The sequence below is a fragment of the Mytilus californianus genome, unplaced genomic scaffold (genome assembly GCF_021869535.1).
Source record: "Mytilus californianus isolate M0D057914Y unplaced genomic scaffold, xbMytCali1.0.p SCAF_3, whole genome shotgun sequence".
NCBI lineage: Eukaryota > Metazoa > Mollusca > Bivalvia > Mytilida > Mytilidae > Mytilus > Mytilus californianus.
This window is the reverse complement of record NW_026262679.1, coordinates 1,923,214-1,946,186: the sequence shown is the minus strand read 5'-3', so window position 1 is coordinate 1,946,186 and position 22,973 is coordinate 1,923,214. Positions and strand designations below refer to the sequence as shown.

Here is a 22,973-nt window from a genome sequence, read left to right as displayed (position 1 = left end):
ATAAGTAATTTACTTAACTGTCTGTTCAATTATTCAATAAACTTGACTTAGATTCAACAACTTGTGTTATCAATTAATTGGGCAGAAAGAATGTAGTAGTGATAAAAATACCAATTTAACTGCACAAGAGACGCACTTCAAATCTAATTAAAATTTAAAGCCTTTAATTGCTCCCGCTCTGATATGTCCCGCATCCAATCTAATTAGAATTAGATCCTTCTGATAACGCGACATATCAGAATGTGAGTAATTACAGGGTTTAGTTTTAATTTGATTGGCGCACTTCGACAATACAGGTCTCTTCAGTGATACTCGAGGCCAAAATATTTGAATGTTTCTCAAGCACACAAATGAAAAAAAAACACGTTATAAATTTCATGCGTCCGAAGCGCTTTTCTGGATTTACCCTCATCAGGAACACTCAAAGCCGAATATTTGAAAGCCAAGAATGTATAATAAACTTATTAGTTAAAGAGCTATATGACCAAAAAGGATATAAAAAATTGCCAAATTTATCTAAGGTCAACTTTGCCCGAGGGTTTTGAAGATTTAGTTTCTTATAATTTCAAAATTAATTTACGGATAATTTTAGAAAGGTTTGTTATAAATCATGTCAGTACCGAAGTACTGACTACTGAGCTGATGATACCCTCTGGGATTGATAGTCCACCAGCAGAGGTATCGACCCAGTTCTGTAAAAATTGAAAACAACACGTTATAAATTTCATGCGCCCGAAGCGCTTATCTGGATTTTCTTTCTTCAAGAACGCTCAAAGCCGAATATTTGAAAGCCAAGAATGTATAATAACCTAAATAGTTGAAGAGCTATTTGACCAAAAAGGACCTAAAAAATAGCAAAATTTATCTAAAGTCAACTTTGCCTGAGTGAGTTGAAACCTTAGTTTCTTATAATTTCAAAATATATTTACGGACAATTTTAGAAAGGTTTGTTATAAATCATGTCAGTACCGAAGTACTGACTACTGAGCTTATGATACCCTCGGGGACTGATAGTCCATCAGCAGAGGTATCGACCCAGTGCTATAAAAAATGAAAACAACACGTTATGAATTTCATGCGCCCGAAGCGCTTTTCTGGATTTACCTAAAACGTCCCTTTATACATCAATGCAACTAATTGCCATGATTAACTGAATCAATATGTTTGTATTGACATATTTTTTCCGATATGGCATTGGAATTGTTTTAGCACAAAAGAGTCACAGTTTCTAAAAAAAAAAAAAAATCATCCTGAAAGTTCATGGGAAATGTTTAAATATCCGTTAAACTTACGTGTGATATAGTAAACGTAGAATTCCGTTAGAAAATCTTTTAACTCACTATAACCAAATATTAAGAAGTCGGTTTAATATGCAAGATTTATTGATAAATATTTACAAAGTAGCTGTCATATATTGCAAACAGTATAAAATTTTAAAGTTTGATTATAACTTAATTCATATAAAAACTTCGAATTATTATTACAATTCTCAGTCTATATTAGTTTGCTGTATATCTAAAATGATTATTAAACATTATTGTTTCATTTAAATTGTTAATATTCTCAATGCTTGATTATTTATAAAGACTCAAATAAGCTTGAAGTTTGCCTCGCATGTAGATCCATGAAGTTCTTCCCGTGCTATCATGCTTATTTCTGTATTTCCAAAAATGAATTCGACTGCTACCCAACGTTTCTCCTCTGATGGAAATGGAATTGTAATAACCGCTTTTCCAATCAAATGACAGCCTTCCTCGTCGATATAGGTAGGATTTTTCTTGCTTGATGCATAAATCTTAAACCCCATGACACTTTGATTTGGGTTTACAGTGCAGTACCTGTCATTCAATTTAGTCCCTATTGGAACGCATTTGTCTTGTTCAATGATCATGCAAAATACATCTCCGCATCTCTCCTCGCCATTAACAATGGTTTTTCTGGACAAATCGTAAAGGGCTGGATCAAAGGGTTTACTTACATCTGTACCATAGGAAAAGCGCATGACACGTGAAGCAATATAATCAGGTTTGTGTCCAAACAGAACTGCCCCTTTCAATACAGATAATCCAGCTTCTTCTGGTATAATAATGCGCTTGTTGGAAAATTCTTTTTTCATGGCGGATTGTATAAGAGGGCATTCGGCGAATCCTCCAACCAACAGTAGAAGTGGAACATCTCTGACTACAGACTTTCGCAGGACATCTTTAACTAATTTTATTATGTTGTTTACGGTCGATGAAAACAAATTTTTCATCACTTCTGCATCTACTCTAAGTTTGTCTCCTCGGAGTGCAATTTGGTTTGCAAACGGCGATGCCTGTATCATTGAAATAAGACTTTCGTTTTGATGTTTTTCGCAAAGTGTATTAATGGTGGCACATGGAATAGTGAAGTTTACTTTGCCTGATGTGGTTGATTCTATTTTGCGCTTTACAGTTTCGAACTCCCGAAGCAAATCTAAATAAGCTGTTGGATCCTCTTGTTTCAGAAGGTTAATTAAAGGTGCACCTAGAATTTTTACTATCATCTGAACGAATGCATTATCAACAGATGTTCCTCCACAATCCCCACCACTAGCATCACAAAGCTCTTTGAGATGATCTCCTTCTAGTTTTTCGTGTACTGTAATATCTGCAGTGCCACCTGGAAAAGATAACATTAATTGAAGGACAAGAAAGAAACATCACAAGCCGGAAAACAATCTCATACCATCGCATTCACTGACCAAAGTCATACACAAACGCATGCAGGAAATTTAATCAGATTTCTGAAAGTACTTAAAGGGTTGATCCAAGGGATGCGGCAAGAGGCCCAATCTTTATTCTGTCCGTAAATTCCACAGATCTTTCTTATCTTAATCTCAGTTCCCTTAGTGTTATCATTAGTTGCTGATTTTTTACCTCTACATAACGTTCTTCTTGTAAATGAACAGCCATAATCTCAAGACTACATAACAGGGAAAAATAATTTGACTAAAAATTATCAGAAGCGCATGAATGTTTTAAATAGCAATAAGTTGATAAAATGTGTATGTCCTCCAACATTGCTTTGAAAAGATCCTGGGTTTTTCTAACGAAATTTTGCAATTGATTTCAAATTCGAATCGAACGTGCCAATCTGTCTGTTCGTCATAAGTACATATACCCAAGATTCCCAGTAGCAAAGGATTATATGATAACGTGTTGGGTGTATGAAAATTAATTTGGAAACTTGCAAAGGGTAAGTTCTGCAACCCACTATATCGCCATTCGAAACAACTTTTGTCAACCTATTAAAATCAAGGTTATTCCTATAGTTTGCTTATCGTTGAGACTTTTTCAAAGTTGCACAAAGCCATCTCAAATGAAAACACAAGAACCATCGGAGGTTTGCACAAGTCTCTAGCATTACGAGCAATTAGCGAACTCAGATCTGAACTGATGTAAAATGGAAGATTCAACGCAGAGTAGAATACAGTTTAACACATAAACACCTTTTTTTATGCTTTTGTGTGTGTATGGTAGTCTTTAATAGTATTTAAATTAAGTTGAATAAAATTTTCTGAAATGACTAGGGGCCTCGGTGGCCGAGTGGTCTAAGTAGTTACTACTGTAATCACTAGCCAGTCAACTCTGAGGTTGTGAGTTCGAACCCCGCTCGTGCGGGTGCACTCGACTCCAATCTTAATTGACTAGGATTGTCAGTTTTCCTATCGAAGGTCGGTGGTTTTCTCCGGGCACTCCGGCTTCCTCCACCAATAAAAACTGGCCGCCACGAAATAGCCCAAAAGCGGTGCTTAAAAGTGGCGTTAAAACACAAAAAATCAACCAATCAATCTGAAATGACTACTCGCCACCTATTTTGTAGGTAATATGACTGACTGTGATAAAGATACCACACGAAGAGGAGTAACTTATTTTAAATTTGATAAACGCAATGGAATCACCGACTAGTTTATTTTCAATAATATTCGTTTTGTCTTTAAAATTTCAGGTCGACACGATTTTTGTTACGGGGGATTTTCGAGCATGGTCAACTAAAGACTTCAAAAAGAATAAGTGTGTTAAATTGAAACTGAGTAGGCCAATACATGTTTGCTGATAAGTTTGGCTGGACCAAGATTTTCTCAAAACTAAATTATAGTTTTAAATATAATTAGCAGAAATAGGGGGGATAGTGATTTAAGGGTTAAATAAAATGAAAGTAATACTTTATAAATGTCCTAAGCGCTTATCTGGATTTACCTTCACCATGAACGCTCAAAGTCGAATATGTATATGCCAAGGATGTATAAGAACCGAAACAGGCGAAGAGCTATATGATAAAAAAGGACCTGAAATTAATAGATATATCCATCTAAGTTCAACCCAGGGAGTTGGGACTTTAGATTTCTTAACAAATTATCAATTTATAAAAAATACAATTATGAAAGATATGTTATTATAACTAATCCTGTAAGAAATTGATTGACGATTTCATTCCTATTGATTTATCTGTAGAAGTTGTGTTAATGAATTTTGCTATTCAAAATTTTATATTAGAATAAAATATATTATAGTTTTAAGGATGTAAGGTAAAACAAAGTAAAAAGGTAAAAAAAATCATCACTTTAGGGAAATAATTCCGGTCTCTAAATGACTGACAATTTTGGTCACTTTGTCTTATCTAATTTTGCTGATAATATAAAAATAAGAAGATGTGGTGTGATTGCCTATGAAGCAACTCTCCACCAATAACCATTTGTCTACGATATTTACAACTATAGGTCACTGTACTGCCTTTTACAATGATCAACAACCATACCGTATAGTCAGCTATATAAAAGGCTCCGAAATGACAAATCCAAAACAATTAAAACGAGAAAACAAACAGCCTGATTTATATACAAAACAATAAACGAAAAACAAATATAATATACAGCAAGAAACGACAGCCATTGAATTACAGCCTCCTGACTTGAGACAGGCACATACAGAATGTGGCGGGGTAAAACATGTTTTCGGGCGCCCCAAACCCCTTACCTTGGACAGTTGTGTAACAGCACAACATAAGAACAAACTATAAAAAATTAGTTGCAAAGGCAGATCAAAGCACAAAACCAATTAGCAAAATACTTGAGACACAATGTACAGATCTGAGAGTACTCGCATTTACTGAAGGCTAGTTCAAAGCCAATAATACCTTATACAAAAATCATGTATATAAGACTAAATAATCAATCAGTACACATCTAACATTCAATGAATTTAGTGTTAATACGTCATTAAAACATGATATTGTGTTTGCTTTTTACGGGTTCTTTTTATCAACAGTAACTATAGTTTTTATAATAACACAACACAATGGGAAAAAATTGTCATTCAAGGACAATAACTCCTATTAGCAGTCAACTGATGATTTTGGCCATGTTGACTAAATTGTAGCTCTTGTCTAGCTGATCAAATTTGCTGTTTAAAGTATCTCTCAATCTAAGTTTTTTAGATTAAGGCAAAACCACAAAAATAGGTAAGAATTTCATGCAAGGACAATTACTCATATGAGAAGTGGACTGGTGATTTCAGGCATGAATGAAATTATTTATAGATCTTATTTTTCTGATTTTATTTGCCTTTCCTCTCTATCTATTTTAGGTTTCGACAAAAAAGAAATATGGTTTAACATAGTCATTCAGCGCCCATAACTCCTATAAGTAGTCGGTTGACAAATTTTGGTCTTCTTGACATTTTTTGTATATCATATTGTGTTGAACTTTTGCTTTGACAGTTTCCCTCTATCCGTTCTAGTTTCTGCAAAAATGGCGAATGTCGTCTTTCAGTGGCAATAACTCCCAAAAAGTGGTCAATTGACGATTTCGGTCACGTTGACTTACTTGTAGATCATATTTTGTTGATCATTTTTACTATTTAAATTTTTTCTCTAACTACTACAGTTTCCGTCAAAAATATCTAAATGGGTATATCAAGCTTCAAGGGTAATAACTCCTATAAGGATTCAATTGACGATTTCTGTTATGTAAGATATGTGATTGATCGATTGGTTATTTGCAGATCTTATTTTGCTGATTGTTTTTACTATGAAAAGGTTCTCTTCATCTACAATGGTTTCCGCAAAAATATGCAAGAAAGAAAAAAGACTAGTAAAAGTCATCATTCAAGGACAATAACTCCTATAAGGGTAAATTGTTGATTACAGTCATGCTGAATCATATAAAAAATACCCTCAGGGGCAATAACGTGTTGTCTGATTTTTCTAAAAGATTTTATAATAGATAACTTTTACTCTGTTGGTCTTTATCATCCAATAGCTGCTTTAGTTTTTGACATATCAACCACCATACTATTACTCCTTTCTTCTACTTTTAGCAGAGGCGGACATGTTTATTGATGGATCAAACCCTCGGATACAATTTTTTGAAATAGATGCCTTACGGAACATTCAGGTAAAGCTTGGAAATATTTGGCCAAGTTATTTCAGAGGAGAGGATTTGATAAAAAGTCTGGGCAAGATGAGCTAAAATCTGCATTTAATGACAAAAACATACCTCCCAAGTCAATAACCATATACTTCTGTCCTGTTTCTGTTACAGTAAATCCTTCAGTGGCACCCTTCAACTTCTCTGTTGGTAAGTACTGACAGTGTATAGAGGCAGCTTCAGGCTCAAGGGCAATAAAAAGCTTTTTATTGTCGATGCCTGCCTGATAAAACCAAAAAGAATAAATTTATAAATTATTTGCAGACTGCTATGATGACAAATGCAGTTAAAAGTTAAAAGCGTATTCGATTATCCAATTATCAGCCTTCAAAATGACCGATCGTACCGGAAATATATTGACGGTCATAAAATATTGCTGCAGGATTAATTCGAGTTCACCTCTGGTTTTGATTCGGTGCATGTAACATATATATCTTTATTCTAAAAAAAACATACACATGTATTGTAGAATGGTATTTGTCAGGTCATCTTTTTCTTATGGTTTGGGGTTGTTCTTTTTTCTTTGACTTATAATACATCTTATAGGTTTTGATTGCCTTTTGGTATTGTATCTTCTCCCATTTTATGTGAAACAATGTCAAATTGTTGATTTGGTAGTTTTCATGTGGTATTGCAACAAGTTTATCAAATAGTATCTCTCATGTTTTCTCATTTCAAGCTCGGCCTTTTTTCGTTGTTGAAGATACCCTTTTAGCCGGAATCATCATTATAATTGACATTCATATAATTAATTAAGCGAGCTAGATGTGATGAGGATGATGATAATGGATGGCAGTTTAACGTCAAGCGGCAAATTAAATTAGGATCTAGGATGAGACCATGTTAATGTGATATGAATATTTACCCTGCTTTGTACTGGACCGACACGCGGAATTTTATCGTTGGAGTTTATCTAAATAACGACAGACTTTTCAAAACAGCGCTTTATAGCTTGATGTTCGGTGTGAGCCAAGGCTCCGTGTTGAAGGCCGTTCTTTAACCTATGATTGTTTACTTTTTACACATTGTGAGTTGTCTCATTGGCACTCATACCACATCTTCTTATTTATATGAATCTTGAAACGTTTTAAAAAAGATAAATTTGTTTTGTATATCTTAATCATAAAGTTTTACTATAAACGACGTTTTCATAAAAGAAAGTTCTGAATTTTATCCGGGTTCCATCTAATTCGTCAACAACGTTTCTGTGTGCAGTGACTTGAACCTTTACATCTCGTTAGAAGATCAACAATCGCACAGTGAAGAGAAAATCGTGATGGAAGAAAAAACAAACAAACGTCGAAAGAAATGAGTATAAACAAATTCAGAAAGAAAATTTTAGGACATCAAATCCGTGAATATTGTCGAGACAGAAACGACATGATTCAAGTCTACAAAGCGTTACATGGTATTGATGATATCAACTGGCTGAATCTATTTACTTTATCACCATCTAATACAACCAGAGGTCACTCTTTAAAACTATTTAAGAAACAGACTAAAACGACACATAGACTAAATACTTTTTCAATTAGAGTAGAGGATCAGTGGAATAACCTGTTAGATTTAAGAGTGACGGCAAAGACTTTTTATAATTTTAAGTCTGCGTAAAATCGAAAACTGGAACCCATATAAATTTATAAGTTCGTTTTAATTGTTAATTGTTAAATGCGCACACCTATATAAGTATAATATATATTTCATTAGGACATTCCAAGATGAGGGGTCAGTAGAAGCCATGGCTTATTTAAGGACCCGAAGATAAAGGTACAAAGGTATAAAGGTATAAATCACAGGGACTCGGTTAGCAGATTATAAAATTTTGTCAATCAATGTTTTCGATTTTTTTTTCGCATTTCCTGTCTATTTGTATTACATTATTAACGTTTTTAACGTTGGCATCAATATTTCTTTGTTTTCTAGCAATTTGCAGTTTACTATTCATATCCGTATACTAGGCATCAATATTTCTTTGATTTCTAGCAATATTCAGTTTACTATCCATATCCGTATACTGAAATCCTAATATACGGATATGGATAGTAAACTGCAAATTGCTAGAAAACAAAGAAATATTGATGCCAACGTTAAAAACGTTAATAATGTAATACAAATAGACAGGAAATGCGAAAAAAAAAAATAAAGACATTCAATAACAAAATTTAAAACTGCTAACTCAATCAGTAGTGTAGGATTCTGCCGCACTTTCAATTTTAAAATTCTAATAGGAGTAAGAGATGAATTTTGAAAGTTGAGTTAGGGGTTAGTTAGAACATGCGTATATTGGAAGGACCGGAAGGTACACACCAGGTGTTAAAGGTAGAACAAGGTCAACTCGTTTGAGTTTGAAAAAAAAATTGAAACAAAGACAATCAAGATTCTAATTCTAGGTATAAATAAAAAAAGATGACTCGTTTTACAAATATTTTAAGCCATATGGTTAATCCTATTAGAAGATGGTGGAATTCTACACCTGAAGAACCATCTACAAATATGATTAATCGTATTAGAAGATGGTGGAATCCTTTACCTATTGTGAACAATGAAGAACCACCCGTCGTGAACACACCTTTCATTGACGATGGTGAAATAGTAGGTCCCTCACACCAAAGTGAACGACCTATAAATATTACTGATAGAAGAGAAGCATTCAATGGTGTATTTGGTACGGTGACCGTTGAACCTTTACAACAATTTGATATAGATACGTTTTTGAAGTGAGTCAAAGCACTCTTATTCATAACATTTCAGAGACACTTATTAAAAAGAAGGCGTTGAAGGTGCAACTAGTACTTCGAGTGGAGTGTAACGGGTGATAGTACTTACGTTATTCCTTATTTTACATCAACAGTAGTGACCATTACCGAAGCAACCGACCTTGATTTGGAATTGACACGGATGATTGAAACGGTAAAGGAAAACATGGCAAAATTTATACGTAAAGGTAGTGGTTGGACTTTTGCTTACATTGAGAAATTAGAAACTCATTTCACTAAATTTACACCACTTAAGGGAAGTTTGTACATACCTTTTCCAACTAAACTTTCAAAAGTAGGCTAGGGTAGCAATACACAGTTAGGAAAAAAACTTAAAATTGACACTCATAATTTTAACAACCCTCTTTCCCTTCCTTCCTAACAAATAAGGCTTAATATTTGTGTTATGCATGTGTATATTCATGGAAAGAGCATCTTCCATAGATTTGATTTCCAGTAGTTATAATAGTGAAATATAATCTCTTTTTGGTGTAACCATGGCAACAATCTGCATTTATTTAATACAAAACATTGCAAAAAGGGGGATAAAAATGTCATAAAAGTCTCCAAAATTTGGTCCAAAGGAGAATTTCAATCCATTAAAGTGATACCTTTCCTGAAACCATAGATATTTATTTATCAAGAGGTCCAAAAAAAAATCATATACATTTCTGCTCGTTTTTCCATAAAATTGAATTGAAAAGATCGAGGGTCAAGTCTTTGTTAAAAACAGTACAATAATTTCTGTACCTATGGGCGGTACGGATGTGAAAATACGGACTGTCAAACAGAAAAATGGCCTATAAAACATGCTAAAAATAATCTAAATGTTCATATAAACCCACTTAGGAGGCTAGATTATTCTTCAACTATCTAAAAATCAATTTTATTGTACATAAACTTTCATATTTAAAAAAATCACCATGGCCAAAACGCGAAACTAAACTTCTAACTGTGTATTGCTACCTATGATTAATGTACAAAACAAAGACGATAAGTGTTTGTGCTGTGTTGGCAGCGTTGCATTATGAAGAAGTGAATCAAAAAAGTACTTATCGTGTAGGTCAATATAAGCGATGGGAAAACGACCTTAATTTTGACGGCATTGACTTTCCAGTGTCATTAAAATCCATTAACAAATTTAAAAGACGGAATACAGATTTTAACATCAATGTATTTGGTTATGACGGTGTAGAAATAGATGAGAATGATGATGAAAAATTGGAAGTGTACCCCTTAAGAATTTCGAAGAACAACTGCACGAAACACATCGACCTTTTGTTTTTAACGAATATACTACACACCATGACTGTTGTATTAAAAGTTTGTCACGTCTTTTAACGTCGCAATTAACACATCATAAAGAATCGGTTTATTTTTGTCGAAGATCTAAATCACTTTTCAAGACAAGACATTTTAAATGAACACATAGAGTATTGTAATCAGAAGGATCCAGTAACAATCGAGATGCCAAATCAAGGTCATCGTATTTATTTTCAAAACTACAAACTGCATCAAAACCATACACCAATGCTTATAAACAACAACCACCCTCAGGTTTTTATTACTGAGTTGTTTATACACACGAGGAGACTAAAAAAGGACCATGGTACCATGGGGAGGAGGTTGCTAAAAAGTTTGTGAACTGTATGGAATAAGAAGTCAAAGACATTGCAGACATGTACAAAGATGAAAGAGACATGGTGATGGCAAAAGAAGATGATGCATGTTTTAAAGCGAGTACACGTTGTCACATTTGTGACGATGAATTAGGAATTGACAAAGTAATAGATCATCATCACTTAACAGGTAAGAATCGTGGTGCAGCACATAAGAAGTGTAATTTAGACTTTCAACTTCTCACCTGTGTTCCTATTATGCTTCACAATTTAACGGGGTACGACGCCCCCTTGTTTTTGACGGAGTTAGGGTTTACTGACGGTAAGATTCACTGCATTCCTAACACTGATGAAAAGTAAATAAGTTTTTCTAAGAAAGTAGAGGGGGGTTTAGACATGCGATTTATTGATTCGTGTAGGTTTATGTTGAACTCATTGGACACTTTAGCAAAGAATCTAACCAAAGACAAATTTAAAGCAGTAAAGGAGTGTTTTGGTGATCACTATGAACTCATGATTAGAAAAGGGGTGTATCCTTATGATTACATGGACAACCCTACAAAAATGGAAGAAACAGAATTACCACCCCTTCACGCATTTTACAACAGACTTGACGATGAAGACATTAGTGATGACAACTATGCACATGCGCAACGTGTGTTTAACACATTTAACTGTAAAACTATGCAAGACTACCTCAATTTATACTTGGAAGGGGATGTCGTACGACTTCAAGACATCTTTGAAGACTTTAGAGATATTTGTTTACATTACGGACTTGACCCTTTACATTATTACACATCACCAGGATTAGCCTATGATGCTGCATTAAAAAATAGCAAAGTTAAACTAGAATCATTACACGACCCAGATATGTTACTGATGTTTGAAAAGGCCACTCGAGGAGGTGTGTCTAAAATAAGTCATCGACATGGTAAGGCGAACCATAAATACAGGAGTCACCACTACACCACACAACGTACAAAATACTTAACGTACTTAGATGCAAATAATTTATATGGGTGGGCTATGTCAGAACCTTTACCTATAAAGGTGACTCTGAATGGGGAGAACCAGAAAAAGTGGAAGACATTTTACATTGGGAAGATGATAGTGAAGTGGGGTGTATGATTGAATGTGGTTTAGTGTATCCACCAGAACTTCATGATAGTCATAACGATTACCCCTTTTTACCTGAAAATATAGGCATGAATGGAGTTCATAGATTTATACCTTATTCACGCCAGAAATATGTACTTCATTATAGAATTTTGAAACAGTGTCTTCAGAATGGTATTGTTTTAACCAAAGTACATCGTGCAATTACATTTAAACAATCACGTGGGCTTGAGTCCTACATTGACAAAAAACACAAAACTTTGCCACATGTGGAGCAGGATCTGCTTATCCTTCCGGAGCACCTGAGATCACCCCCAGTTTTTGGTGGGGTTCGTGTTGCTTAGTCTTTAGTTTTCTATGTTGTGTCATCTGTACTATTATTTGTCTGATTGTCTTTTTATTTTTGGCCATGACGTTGTCAGTTTGTTTTCGATCTATGAGTTTGACTGTCCCTCTGGTATCTTTCGTCCCTCTTTTAGAGCGGTATCCAAAACAGAGTCTGAAAAGGATTTTTTTTTAAATTGATGAACAATTCCGTGTTTGGAAAAACGATAGAAAACATTCGTAAACGTGTAGATGTTAAATTAGTGACGACAGAGAAACAAACATTAAAACTAGTAGCCAAACCCAACTCTTGAGTCGAGTCGTGTTTACTGAAAACATGGCAGCTGTGTATATGAAAAAAAAAACTCAAATTTGAATAGTCTGTTTACTTGGACACAAAAGAGTGTCATTTTATTTAAATAAATGGACGTTGAAGACATCTCATACAATGAAAGGACTGTAAACACAAAGAATTACTTCCTTCTTCCACAGCGTTCGATTAGAGGACTGATTATGGGCAAGTCAGAGTGTGGTAATAGTTATCAAAGGTACCAGGCTAATAATTTAATACGCCAGACGCGCATTTCGTCTACATAAGACTCATCAGTGACGCTCAGATTAAAATAGTTACAAAGCCAAACAAGTACAAAGTAGAAGAGCATTGAGGACCCAAAATTCCAATTTCAAAAAGTTGTGCCAAATATGGCTAAGGTAATCTATTCCTGGGATAAGAAAATCCTTAGTTTTCCGAAAAATTCAAAGTTTTGTAACAGGAAATTTATAAAAATGACCATATAATTGATATTCATGTCAACACCGAAGTGCTGACTACTGGGCTGTTGATACCCTCGGGGACGAAACGTCCACCAGCAGCGGCATCGACCCAGTGGTGTAAATACTGAGGATTCATTTATTTTCGTGGGTATCAATTTTCGTGGATAGAGATAAAAAGACGTTTCGTGGTATACGTGAATTCGTGGATCGCTGATTACAAAAAAGAATAAAAAAATTCAGATACGTAATTCGTGGATTTCTTTTTGATTTAGGAGATCATATAACCTCCTTGGTTTGATCAATAATAAAACAAAAAAAAGAAGGAATTCATTGAAAAAGTTTTGAATTGTCAAAATCCTGGCTTGGTCATTCTAGGTTAAAGTGTTCATTGAAAACTTCTATTACAATAATGGACAGAGACAACTAATTATTTGTTTGTTTTACAATTTATAAATTCTTGTTGGAATTTTATAAGGCATTCAAAACTCTATGATTGAAAGCTCATTTCCCTAATCACGATATAATAAACAGTCATATAAGTAAAAGGTGTGAAAATAAATGTTCCTGTCATAAACAATATTGATTTTTAATCACCAATACACCAAACTATGACACGGTAATTAACAACTTGCAGTTATTTTCCATGAACAGTTTTAATCAATTTTAAAAAGTAAATTATCACTGATATTCGATCTATTCATTATTGATTTAATCAAAATACTTGTATCTTCTTTCAATAAAAACACGTTTTATGTTACAATGTTTATCGTTAGTCAACACTATACTAGAACTGCATAACATAACCGGAAATACACATCCGACTCCATACACATTTATTCTTCGTTGAATTCTTAAATTCGTGGTTCACTGTGACCCACGAAACCCACGAAAATTGGTATACCACGAATAAAAATGAATCCACAGTAGTTATCAAAGGTACCAGGATTTTAATTTAATACGCCAGACGCGCGTTTCGTCTACATAAGACTCATCCGTGACGCTCAGATCAAAATAGTTACAAAGCCAAACAAGTACAAAGTAGAAGAGCATTGAGGACCCAAAATTCCAAAAAGTTGTGGTAAGACAAACATTATTCAACAACTTTCTTCTTAAAGATGACTGGTTAGATTGCGTTTTTTTTAACGTGTTTGGAAAATCACTTTATCAACCCATCTATCAATTGTTGCAACACGCATTGGAAAAGGGATACACCAGAAAAGACATACGATCTTTGTTATCTGTTAAAGCAAAATGCACTCACTCTTTAATCGATGTTGTAAAAGCCCCCACCTCAACATCCTAGTGATATCGAGGCCTTATTTTATGAACAAGGAGACTATGTACTAGACCCTCGAGGCTAAGGCCGTGTTCACATTGAGCTAAACTCGGTGTGGTGTTAGTGTACACTACACTTAACTAAACTCTACTAAGTTCCCATCGATAAAAATCTATGTTTACATGTAGTTTAAAACAGGTTTTCACTACTCGCAGTCGATAGTCAATGTAGGCCTTGTGTGTGTTTAGTGTTCATAAAACTAGATATTAAGAACGTGGATTTTATTATGAATATTTAAGGAAGTTACATATATTGAATAAAAATGATTATAATAATAATATGAATTAAGTTATTTGCCTATTTATACGACAAAAACTCAAAAATTGTTTCGTTAAAAACAGGATTAAATTCAATTCGACCATTTGTTTTTCAGTGGAAGGGGGATTTTTTGCTGATAGAATATTCATTTTATACACCGGTTGATAGTACGGCTTGTTTTTTTGGCGCAACAATTATTTTCACTTTTTGTACATAACTATTTCTTGCAAAATCCAAAATATTCATTTTCATCATGTCTTGGACAAGGTTATTTTAACAGTTAGTACCAGTCCAGACTTTTCATTTCCAAAATCACCCCATGTGTGACTTGGGAATAGAAATATGGTTACTTGGATCTTCCTCCGACCGGCCGTAAAACCCTTGCCAAAGTGCGGGATGTCCAAGTACTTAGCCACGTCCTATTAGAATGCGAATATTAAGTTCGATGACTCGTGTAGATCAAGAGAGTGTCAAGATCTCTGCACGTTAAGAAACTTTGCAAAAACTCTTAGGAGTGGTCTGTTTCAAGCCAAAATTTCTGTACCTATACAATAAACTCTCAGTTTTCAATATCAGTCCAAATTGCCCCTAATCTTCATCTAGGGCGGCATCTATTACAGGACCTACCTACTGTTCTAATTGAGAATTTTTCCTTGTCCTGTACATGCATGAAATATATGCCACTGGACGTTAAGCAATCAAAAATCAATCATTTTTAAAATCCTTTTTTTCGCCTATTGTTTTAGCCCGCGTAATCGTGACATCTTTAGAACTCTCAAAATACTCCAAACCAATAGAACGATTTTCTTAAGGCACCGACCATTCATCTCCGTGGGACAAACCATTTTTAATTACTTTAATTTTACTACAATTTTTGTTAAAGCATACAGGATAATTTTTTAAACTCCATGTTGAAACTACCCCCCTCCACCCCCCTCCCCCTTTTCTCCCCGACATTCATTTTCAAGGAATCAAGCAATTTTTCTCACTTCCCTCCTGAAACAAATATATTTTTCTTAAAAAAGAATGAATTTAAACATTCTAAACAAGTTTACAATACGCAACGTTTGGTGTGAAAACGGCCTTAGACTCTAATCGTAAAAATTGGGGGCCTCGGTGGCCGAGTTGTCTAAGTAGTTACTACTGTAATCACTAGCCAGTCAACACTGAGGTTGTGAGTTGGAACCCCGCTCGTGCGGGTGCACTCGACTCCAATCTTAATTGACTAGGATTACCAGTTTTCCTATCGAAGGTCGGTGGTTTTCTCCGGGAACTCCGGCTTCCTCCACCAATAAAAACTGGCCGCCACGAAATAGCCCAAAAGCGGTGCTTAAAAGTGGCGTTAAAACACCAAAAATCAAAAAATCAAATCAAATCATCGTAAAAATTTAATGGTGTTTGATGATTTAATGTTAAATTAACAGAACAAGTGTGAAGATTACTATGTACGTGGTCGACATAACAACGTGGATTGTTTTTACCTGTGTCAAAATTACTTTAAACTTTCATGTTAAACGATTCGTGAAAATAGTTACTTCATTTGCTTACTAGTATTTCCACAAGACGCTAAAAATTATCAACACATTCATCGTGATCATTGCTTATATAATTATGGCATTTCAAGAATTTAAAACATTTTGCAATCATTGTTGGAATGAGATTTACGGATTAGTGACCATCGACCTAAATAGCCCTAAGGAAAATGGTAAATACAGATTTAAATTAAAAGACTTCTATGTCGTTAAATAAAATGGACTCCATTAAGGATTTTGAACCTTACTTTGAACTGTTTAGTCATAGTAGTAGTAGTAACAATGATGATGTGTGTGACCATAACTTTGTACTGTTTGACGACAGGGTAAAACAATGTTTAACATGTGGTGTTGAACAAATATACAATCGATTTAGTAATGGTGATGACTTGGAGTGTTGGAATTTAGATCAAACCCTTTCACAAGTCAAAACCACAAAAACAACCACAATGCTCGTCAATGACGAACAGAGGACATCAATGCACTCATCCTTGTCAACCGAACCAAGACCTAAGCCTCAGACATATGAAACTTAAGGGTGTGTCCGCAAAGCCTCAGCAACCCAAATGCAGTGTTAAGCAGTGTGTGAATGAATGTTATCCTAACCAAGACATTTGCTTTGACCACATGGATCCTAAACCTATGAATTGGATCTGGTAAATGACTACTTGTTATTCCATCAACTCAACGCTCCAACAACGTTCAACGTTCAACGCTCAACGCTAAACAACGTCCAACGTTCAACGCTCTAAATAAATGACGTTTATTAGTATTACCGATCCTTAACAACGTGAAGCTCTTGCTAAGGAGTTATACGATATCAATCGTAGCATTCAAGCTAGCAACTAACAAAAACGACTGGACAAACAAGGATTGAGTCGTGACCTTAACAAGTTTTTAAAACCCGTTGTAGAAGCACAAGAAAACGGCTTCTAAGATCACTAAGACGATTGAAGATCTCCCAGCGATCCTTCCTGCATAATGCTGACCATACCTTTGGTGTGCGTTCTGAACACAAAAAATTCTTCATCGGGAATTCAGAGGTCATGATCGATGAAGATGATATCCTTGTGGATTGGGTAAGGTATAAAGGAACCCCTGCTTTGTGGGAACTCATGGTGATGAAGGTATCCATGGATTATGAACCTGATGATTTAGAGTACTATGGTAAGATCTTGAAAAACACTGCTGCCATGTACCATGGAAACTCAGTCCTTTCTAAAATTCCTAAAGCGAGTAAGAGTTACAAATGGAACAATATCGTCAAACATATCTACAACGAACATAAATATGGAAATGGACTGCAACAACCCACATTTCTACCTTCAGACCTTGATCAACTCTTAGATCGATTAGAGCTGTGTGCTGCTTCTCATCAAGCTGGAAACAATGGTGTACGCAATGAGATCGTAGCCATTCTTGATACCAGTAAAAAGAGTGGCTTTATTAACAGTAAGGAGTACAAACAGATTCATCGTAAACTCCTATAAATAATGTTAAACATTAAGAGAGGATACAAACGTAAATATGTGGTTGGTGGTAGTAGTCTGTTTGACACGATCGCTAATTTAGCTGGACGTATGTTTACCTCTTCTACCGCAAAGACTCAAGGAAGTAAAGCCATGACTGATGTCATTAATGCAGCTCTTAAAGGTGTGGAAAAAGGAGCCACCAAAGCTGTGGATCATGTGGTTCGTAGGAAACCAAAAACAAAGACTCCTCATCAACAAGCCCGTTTAAAGAACACCATCTCATCCTCTAAAAGCAAAAATAAGCAGAAAACCCCTTTGAACAACATCATCTCATCCATTAAAAGCAAAAATCAGAAGAAAACCCGTTTGATCAATATCATCTCAGGTAGTGGTATTGCAACCATTCGTGACTTCGTCAATCGCTATAAATAAATGAAGGATATACTTAGTATTACAGAAGGTTTGTCGTTTGGTGAAAGTATTCGGGAGTATCAAGTCCATGAATACGAACCCCAAACTGGAGCATCTTTAAACAGTTCCCGTGCTGAAATACGAATCAACATCGAAACCCAGGATCTGTTTGTTCATTTATCTGAAAGTTATCTCTTGGTGCAAGGACAACTTCTAAAAGCCGACAACACAGCGTATGCCGATGCAGATCTGGTCTCCCTTGTCAACAATGGTATCATGTATCTCTTCAAAAGCATCGGATACAAACTGTCCGGTCAGCAGATTGAATACCTCAATGATCCAGGTACATGTATAGCGACTACTATCTTGAGGTTTTTGATGTATCCCGACGACTTTAGCAAATCACAAGGTCTCAACCAATTTTGGTATAAAGATTTTACGACTGAAGCCGAGGCTGATAACACTGGTTTTATAACTAGACATGGTTACATTATTACCAAACCTACCCCAAAAGGAACGTTTTCGTTTACCCTACCTTTAAATCATATCTTTGGTTTTGCAGTAGATTATACCAAAATCATGTATGGGTTTAAACATGAACTCACATTGGTACGAGATTCTGGTGAAAACGCGGTGTTCAGAGCAGCAGGAACAGATCGAGCAAAACTCGTATTAAGTAAACTATCCTGGTTCGTTCCTCATGTGATCCCCTCCGATGACAACAAGATGAAATTATACAAAACAATTCAAAACAAGACTAAACTCGACTGTGGTTTCGGCATGAGACAGTGCGATTCCATATCCGTTCCCCAAAGTAGAGAATTCACTTGGCGACTCTCTGCTAAAAGTGGACGGGAAAAACCTAGATATATCATCGTAGCCTTCCAAACCGATAAAAGTAACGATCAAGTAGAAAACGCAGCACTATTTGATCACTGTTTTTAAGAAACATTTATGTCACTTTAAATGCACAACGTTATCCAGCTGTAGACTTTGACACACACATTAGTGTAAACTATCTAGAATATACAAAAAAGCCCTCGATTTTCGTAAAAAGTTCTTCAACATGGATCAAGAAATAATAATATCAACCCTTCCGATTTTAAAACTAGTACTTCTTACATAGGCCCCTTCCAAAATGCCCTTCTCTTTGTTTAAACCACTACATGCCCACGCCCTTGTTATGTCTCCTTCCCTTGTTTTTACAGTCAATATGCGACTTTTACCAAATTTACCATCTACTTCTTTTACTTCAATAATTTTATACCATACACCAGTAGGAAGGTTCTTCCATTTCAATGTTTCTTCATTTTGTTCTTGTATTTTCTCTTCCAAAGCACTTATACACATAAAGTCATTGTCAAAAGAAGCCATCATAATATAATACTATAGTATTCAAGTCTTTATAGTTATTTTTTCAATTTTTCATCTAAAACGTATTAGTCACTATCACTGTCACTGTCACTCTTAATAAATGCTAATAACATTTGTGAATTATGTCGATGAGTCCGATTTTGTATTAGATTAAAAATAGGTTTTCTGTAAATTTCATACATCATGATCTAAAAAAACTCATTGTCAGTATACTCAAATCGGTCTTGAAGGGAGTAAAGAATTCTACTTAACTCAAGTGGGTCTAGTTTTTGTATGTAAGAGAGATTATGACAATATATCGCCAAATAAATGACGAGTCCAAAGACACACTTCTGCAAGAACAATCTCATCTATGTCTTCTACATCTCCATAGTTATAAAAAAAATCCTCATCATACCCCATACTCTCATAAAAATCATAAACCTTCATTGAATCATATAATGAAAGTGTGGACGATGTTGAAAAAAGTCAATGTCCTTTTGTAAAAGTTGAGGTAAGTAATCTTTAACAAGATCAGCGTCAATAATTTTTCTTATACATAATTGTTGTAAGGTCATCATCTTTTGTTATACCTTGTTTTGTTTTTTTTGTCTTTATTTCAATTTTTAGACTCAAACGAGTTGACCTTGTTCTACTTTTAACACCTGGTGTGTACCTTCCGGTCCTTCCAATGTACGCATGCGTAATTTGAAGTGCGGCAGAATCCCCCTTTTCTAACTAACTCCTAACTCAACTTTCAAAATTCATCTCTTACTCCTATTTGAATTTTAAAATTGAAAGTGCGGCAGAATCCCCCTTTCTACACTACTCGAGCCCCTGTGCATCAAATCATTAAAACAACTGTTATGGCAAAGTTTCATAACAAATTGGAACGCATGGAAAATATATTAAAAAAAATAAACTATTTAATTTTCAAGCAAAATATCGCGTTCATTCACTACAATGCGTGCTGGAGAATGCAAAAACCCTTTCCTGTCAGATTGTCTTAATTTAAACTTAGTTATGATGTCTACGTTGTATGGTTTCTCTGTACCTGTCAGGTGTATTGATACTTTTAAAATGTATGTTTATATTCCATTCATTCATATTTTTTTTATCTTTAAATGCAATTGACTGTTTTATGAATGTATTAATTGTGATTATTTATTTTTATTTCATTTCATCAATATAAATATCATGAATGGGCAATTACAAATGAATTATTGTTTTCTAACTGATAATATCTCAATCAACCGTGTTTCAATACAAGAATAGCATTCGTATTACCTTTTCAGCGCTTTTTCTCATGAACTGTTTAGCGCTATCAGGCCAAATAGCTGGCACTGTTAGTACCCACTTTATCTCATGTGGTTTGACGCCAGTCCCCTCTGTATCCAATAATTTCAACAAATGGTCCTTTAGTGCTTTAATAGATTGGCCAAACACATCTATTGCCATAACACTTTTACCAGTTACGTCTTCAAGTCTCATCTCTTCACTTAAATCCTAACATATTTCAAAAACATAATTTTAATATTTCCACTTTTAAAAACATGGTAGCATTTAAATACTCAATTACCACTTTGGTTACAATGAAATATTTTGAACTCTAAAAAATATTCATGCATAATTTGATACACTTTTAGAATTATTTGAATTGTTAATTATGAAGCAAACCGAAACTCATTGTATAAATCATATAATATATATGAAACATTAATCGGCCAGTAATGCATTAAGAAAAAAAGTCTTTATGTACTTGCAAGTTTTTAAAATATGTAACAGTTTCAGTACCTTAGCCTGATATAATTTCATTTTAAATCTAGTGAAGTAATAGTGATCGTGGTGTATCTCGTCTAGTACCAGTTCTGCATAATCATTCTCTGCTTCATATCCAAAGGATACCAGTTCTTTGTTTTCATTCAGGAGAAGACATGTCGGTGTTTTAAGGGACAAGAGCTGCCTCCCTCCAGCATTCTAAGCCTGATTTGAATGTATCTTCAGTGGATCAAGTTTAAAGTTGTCTATTGTTGAAAAGGCATATCCAGAGTATGTTGTACCAAAGTCTATAGCTGCTACTAGTAGATGGTCAGTCATAACAACTGTTGATAAATAGATGACACAAATTAATTATGACTTTAAATCACTTCCGAAATTGAAAATAAAGAACAATTTGGATGTTTTGAAAATGAAAGAAATAGAGACACCATAAGCGGTCCTAACTTTAAACACGCCCTGATTGAAAAGGGAAAAATAGTTATTGAGAAGAAGCTCAAAGTACTTAGATTGTTACCAACTGATATGGAATCATGCCGCCCTGCACTCCAATATCAACGGCTGTACTTTGTGTTGATTCATACAGATACTTAATAAAAGTAAGACATGATCTTTTGCAAAAGCAAATGCAAATTTATTTATAATGACAATATAAGAAAAAGATTTGTTTTCGAACAAATAATCAGAATTGATATGTGTTCCAAAAATTACCAAGCGCAATAATTGAACAACAATATATTATTGTTGACATTTAACCTTTAGAAATCTTAGAGACACTGCGGCAAACAGAGAGGATACAAGCTTTTAAAAGACGTCCATAATGAGATAATAATCCCATTTAAGAATATCAAAGTTCCTTTTCATGATTTTCAAAGTCAAAGTCACCTGAGATTTACAGTGTACATGGTTTATTGGTATTCAGCAACAATTTTAACGTGAAAAGTCATTACAGCAAACATTATTCCAGCGACTAAAGGACATAAAATCAAACGTTTGAAAGGTGAAAATTAGTTGAATTTGAAGGAGGAAATAAAGTTGATTATTAATTATGTTTTAAAATTTTAACATATACAATACGCAAACCAAATATAAAAACTGTAATAGAATAAATGAGAAACGAAGAATAATTAATTATTATAACTGAACTTGTATAAAAATAGAACTGGTATTTGTTAGACACGGAAGTTTCACGAAAAGAGGAATTCCGAGAAACGTTATTATATAGATCGTTTAATTATAGATATTAAACTTATTTATAATCGTTAACATATAACTACATTTAACAATAAACTAAAGATTGAAGAATTTTAAAAGTAAAATGATATATAGTTATGTCCTTTTTAATAAATTAACTTTCAATATTGACAAAAAAATTAAGTGAAGAAAAACTTAGAACACAAAATCTTTCATACCTTAAAATAATAATTGTATCGATCTTCTCATTTTATGCCTAACTGTACAAATTTGTATGAATACATCTGAATAATGTTGAATCTAATGCAATCTGAAGAAAATAGAATATATTTTAATGAATACCTTAATTCCTGTCAGTGTTCAATAAAATGGGTTCTTGTCTTGTCTTGTCAGCCAAAGTCCTCAGATAACATGCGCAGTAGAAAACAAAATGTATCTACTTTCGGTTCGGCTTCCTTTGTATACTTGAATGTCAAAAATATAGTCAAATCCGAGAAAAGTATATTAAAAAGTATAATGGGAGAAATCCATCTGTAAACAGACTTATCCAGTTGGTATCTGTCAGAAATATTAAAGAGTTAAATGATAACATAGGTAT

The 22,973-nt window shown here is 34.3% G+C and overlaps 1 pseudogene; it reads right to left on the bottom strand.

The window, feature by feature from the left end:
• Window positions 1–1,364: 1,364 nt before the first annotated feature.
• On the bottom strand, window positions 1,365–21,503 carry LOC127733819 (heat shock 70 kDa protein 12B-like; annotated as a pseudogene).
• Window positions 21,504–22,973: the final 1,470 nt, after the last annotated feature.